Raw genomic sequence first — 5,544 nt, forward strand, 5'->3', positions numbered from 1 at the left:
CCTGGCCCATTACCATACTTAAGTGCATGGAAATAGGTGGTCAAACACCTGATCAAGTGAAGTAGGTGGGTCATTAATTATCCACATGCATTTTGGACGAATTTCCTTCAAATAATGGTGGCTGTAGCAAGGTGGATGGGGGAGTTAATGCTTAGAGATTCTTGTTCAACCATCTTCATTTATACTTGATCTTTCCCATTTTTGGGAACTAGTTGTATTTACTTTCCATTGCTGTCAAAAATGGCTATGTAGCCTTCTTGATAGAATTCGACCAATAACTCAGCCCAGGAAGCCGAGTTTAGAAAAAGGAAGTCCACCCGATGCGAGTGAACTTGACCCTTCAATAATCTTCAGCAATTGGTGCCGAAGGAAGATAAAATCTTCGTCTTGAAAACCTGGAAGCTCCAAGGACGAATTTTCTCGATCCATGGGGTATTGATTGAGGGATAGACGAACGGGAATTGAAAGGTGCGATAACAGTAAGGGGCGATAAACGAAATTGCGGTAAAGTAAAGGGCGATAAACGAAAGAGAATGAAAAGTGCGAGTTTGATTGATTGATGTGTGGAGAGTTGCAACAAACTCAAGAACACGTATATATAGGCATTTATAATGAAACCTTAGAGAATATATCGTAATCGAATACGCCTATAGAATACGATATCGAGATATTATCCAAATAGAAAATTGACTATCTAACCTAGCTAAATTGCCTAAAAGATAGAATACTAAACTATATTGGAGAAATATCCGACTTATTTGACTTCCTAGAATCAAAGATAACACGAAACAACACTAGAATATTGCTTCCTTGATCTCTAAATAAATCGGCTGCCACAAAAATGCAATCTTCCACCACCTCTGACTATAGATGCATGTTCATACATATATATTTCCTCATGATGATGGACCCCAGTAATGGACTTCTCATTGGGCTTTTCCTTGTATGTCCTCAAACTTGGACTCAAATGCAACCTCGCCCGCTACGATGCTCACGGCACGTCTCCCGAAACTCGAACCAGTACATTCGAAAACCTGAGAAATCATCGAGACAGCAAATACATGTCACGGCTCGTCTGTTTTCACAAATAATGGAAAGTAGGTGTGTCAGCACCCCATTTTGGTTCACCGATTCATACAATGCATATCAGCAATGATTCAGGCCCTGGCTTGAGCATCGATGTAGAAGAAGGCTCAATAGAGTAATGAGTCACTATTTACCCTCAAGTCAGCAAGGACAAGCGAATGACATGGGCAAACCACAAAAGAACTTCCTTGGTCATCAGGAGTTAATAGTGCAAGTAGAAGCCAAACAATCCCCAAATCGGCATTTTTCAGAATATCACGCCAATAGTGCTATTTTTCGATAGTTCGCTTGACCACTGGAAGATAGCCAATATTGGACTCCAAAAATCCACATCAGTGCTAAACAAATGAAAAGTGTCTTCAAACGTATTTCGCTGATCATCTGCTCTATACAGAACAACTTTCTGTATACAGACAACTTTTCAGTGGAAGTCCAAAAATGCCGGTTTCTCGAAGAAAAGTTAATTCCAAATGTCAGACACGGTCATGCTTCACAAGCATACAGAACATGAGCAATACTTTAGATTGTCTCTTGGAAGCCACACAGACACTCCAAATGACTTCCAAGTGACAAAACGGGCATACCCTTCTTTGGAAAAGCATAATCGGAGACTGGTCTGACAGAATTACAGCAAACGAAATTCGTACTGCATGTCCCTGAAAACTCCAGCAGACATTCGCAATTGGGCAAAACAGACAACAAAACCCTTCTCGGTTTCCCGACTAACCCCCGAAGAGCAGAAAAGGCCATTTTTAGTGGAAAATCCATATCCGGAGGTCCTCTTTAGGGAAACTTGACGCCGGATGTCTACCTTACACAGTTATAGCCTTCTCAAGGCTCAATGTGGATGTGCGCACCCAAATTTCGTCTCGTCAGGGCACGCATGCGCGCGCCTAAATGCAACCGCGGCTTGGGGAGTGCCCACCTTCCCGGGGATGCGCGACGGATGCAAGTGAGAATGAGTCGCCACTACCTATTTACGACCCGAAGGTCGAGGGCCGGTGAGTCGCTCGGGTCTAGGGGTATGGATACACCTAGTATGTTAAGGCAATGGTCTTGTACGGAACCGGAAATTCTGAATTCGGGGGTTCTATTACGTGTGGGCCTATATCCCACACGCCCTTGCGGTACTCAAGTTTGCTGGGCTTGCCATTTTATTTATTTACCGCATGATTTAGGATTGCACTCGACTCGCGCGTTTTGACACCGTAAAATCGAAGAGACACTTGAACCGTCCACTCTTCAACCGGGATTATTACATGAATAAATATACATCATAAATCCTTACATTGTTCTCTCAAATAAATAAAAGACAAGTTACAAATACTAAATCCCGGTCGGTTCGCATTCGGCCATTATTTCACTCATGCTCACCGTATAGTTTTGCAAAAGACCGAAAATTAAATTAAATGCGCACTCGGTGTATGGGGGTATTGGACCCTGTGATCAACGGTTATGGGCGTTGGACCCACTGTGAATCGAGTCCTAAAGGATCGGGCTCGATCCGCATAACAAACAAGTGCAAAAATGTAACAAGCAAGCTCAAATAAACAAACAATGGGGTTTCTTATTATCGCTTAAATTTACGTGAATTAACTGATTATTAACCGAGGTATCTTGGCATACAAATCCTACCTTAAAACAAACAACAGGGATGATGGATAGGATATGTAGCATTCGACATTATTTTAACGGACTCGACAGACATGATGTCTGTAGTCAAGTCTCAAGTGTGTGGGTTGTTTTTAAATTTTTCGGTATCTTGACAAATGTGACTTTTACAGATTAAGAGTGTTTTTACCTAAAACCTGAAACCTAACCTTCTACTTGACTATTTGCTCATCTTTGATTATGTCAACTTTGAGATTAATTTTTTCGTATTTTAACTCGTTCTAAACACAAACCTACACTAGGGTGACGGCAAGACAAGAACCGGTAATCATGCCCTTGAACCGGAGAATATGTGTCTGTATGAAAAATCAAGATTACGTGACGTGTATCTCAGTACTTTTTAAATTGTGAATTTTAAAAAGGGAATGGCTAACAGTTCTTGAACTGTCAATGCGATTACAGATTATTAATCGGTTCGTGCAATCAATTTAAAAGAGTCAAGTGATTTAATTTAGCCAAATTTAACGTCCCGATTAACCTATATGTGGAATTTTGAGTTAATTAGAAATTTGCCGAATACTTTAGTCTACGGATTTCGAGCTGTCGAAATGACCATTAGTGGGCCGCCCGATAAACTCTAATTTCTGATCGTCTTAGGGTTAAATCCGATTTTTAGTTGACTTTACATGATTAACCGATTCATGTGAGGTTTTAATCAAAGATACGTTCAAATACTCCAAACACACGAATATGGACAAAATGATCGCAATAAAATTAATTTGTCTGGGACCTTATTGAAACATATTTGAAAGTTCGGGACTGATATAAAAAGAAGATGGGAAATGTTCCAGGGACTAAATTGAAACACATTTAAAAGATTTTATGGAGTGGTTTAAATTATCAGAAAATTCCATGGTCAAACAGAAATGTCGAAAATGCCTGGGACTTGACTGAAACGAATTTTAAAGTTCGGGACTAATCTGGAAAAATGGAAAATGTCACAGGGATTAAAAGTTCCGTAGAATGATTAAAAGTTCTGGAAAATTCGGAAACTGTTCGGAAAAGGGTAAAATGGGCCGGGACTTGTTTCAAACGAATTTGGAAGTTCAAGACTGATCTGAAAAAGTGGAAAATGCTACAGGGACTGAACTGAAACAGATTAACAAGTTTTTTGAAATGATTAAAAATTCTGAAAAATTCAGAGACTGGTTGGAAAACGCTAAGAGTGGCCCACGACTAGTTTGGGACGGATTTGAAAATTTATGGTTGATCGAAAAAAAGAAAAAAAAAACAACGACGGGGACTGAACTGGAACAGACGGAAAAGTTTATAAAACGAGTTTTAAAAATTATTCCGTTCATCAACACAATCCACAAATGTTCATTCCGCATTATCATCATCCAAGCAAGCATTAATGTGCAAAAATGGAGCCCTAAGCATGCCTCTAGGTCGGGAATCTTACCTCTTCCGAGCTTATGTCCGAAGGACCACGAAATCTCGAAAGTCTCTTCAACCAGAGCTGGTACGGACTATCCAAGGACACCTCAGTGAGTCAGCAACGGCTCGGGTACGCACAAGACACGAATCGGACAGCAGCGACAAGTAGCCGCGAGCAACGAACGGCATCGACGTGCAGCACCGGTAGCAACAAACCTGCAAAAAAGAAGCCAAAGAAAGGAGCGACAGGGAGCAGTGGCAGCCTCTGGGAGCTCGGGAAGAGTTCGGACAGCACGGGAAAAGTGTCGACAGCAGTTACAAGGACACACCAGCTGGAGAATCCGAGTCTCGGCTCTTTCTCTCTTAGTAGGTGTTAGTTGTCAAGTGGTGGTGCCGGCAAGTTATTGAATCACAGATAACGGCATCGAGAACTTATCATTTTTATGCCAGAGACTCAGAAAAATTATTGAGGAAATCCCAGGGAACTCAAAGTCAAAATAGCATGCATTTAGTCATTACAAACTAACCAACCATTGCAAATATGTTTCACAAAGCAGAAAAGTCAGTTCATGAAATGAATCAGACACCAATAACCATTTCCACCAACCAAATTGCATAAACACCCGTACGATCCTCTAGCAACTAGCTATACATATGTCCATCAAAAGCATAAATAGCACAAAAGACAAATAATAACCACAGGATTTGTGTCAAGCTGAATAAGTAAACATGTTATTGAGATGGCTAGAATGATATTTTACTCTGCTCAGGAAAGGCATTTAGGAAGTTTGAAATGATCCGAGATTGCAACACCTGACCCTTTATAAGAACATTGCGTTACCTCTCTATCAATGAAAAGCAATATCCACCTCCTCCGAACAACCGTCATGTATGCTTGTTCAAGAAGAGAGCCGAGGGAGGTGAAGGACAAGGATTGGGTCCACTCCCGGAAAGTGTGTTGCGGCTGGCCTTTTTTTTAGTAGGATCATTAGGGTTTTTTTTTTTGATGAGGCGCCCTAGGATTTTTTTTCCAATGAGGGAGTTGTGGCGGCTAGGGTTAGGATTTTTTTTTCAGGAATGAGGTGAGGGTTGAGAGGAAAGGAGGCAGCTGGAGGAGAGAAGTTAGGGTGCTGTCACCAACAGTCCATGAGCTGACCTCAACATCCCGAATTGTTTTGAATTTCTCGTGAACCTTTCGGTCTATCTGATATTTTTCCTTGATCTCTACATGAGTTGGGCACATCCTCGTAAAATTTGAAGATCGTTTGACCTCGGAAAGTTCTCGAAACAATTTTTCTTTGACAGCTGGCCCGAACCGGGAGATTTGGTTATAATCTGTGAGAATATATTCAATTCTGTACTAATCTAGCCAAAAATATCTCCTATTTCTTTTTATTTTCTGAATCGTCA

General features: G+C 40.9%; 1 long non-coding RNA gene across 1 annotated transcript; it reads right to left on the reverse strand.

The window, feature by feature from the left end:
- Positions 1–579: 579 nt before the first annotated feature.
- On the reverse strand, positions 580–5,280 carry LOC116197711. The gene is made up of 2 exons (XR_004155087.1): positions 4,160–5,280; positions 580–1,034 (listed from the first exon to the last, which is right to left on the reverse strand). It is a non-coding gene; the product is annotated as an uncharacterized LOC116197711 (long non-coding RNA).
- Between the last annotated feature and the right edge of the window lie 264 nt (positions 5,281–5,544).

The sequence above is a fragment of the Punica granatum genome, chromosome 1, assembly GCF_007655135.1.
Source record: "Punica granatum isolate Tunisia-2019 chromosome 1, ASM765513v2, whole genome shotgun sequence".
NCBI lineage: Eukaryota > Viridiplantae > Streptophyta > Magnoliopsida > Myrtales > Lythraceae > Punica > Punica granatum.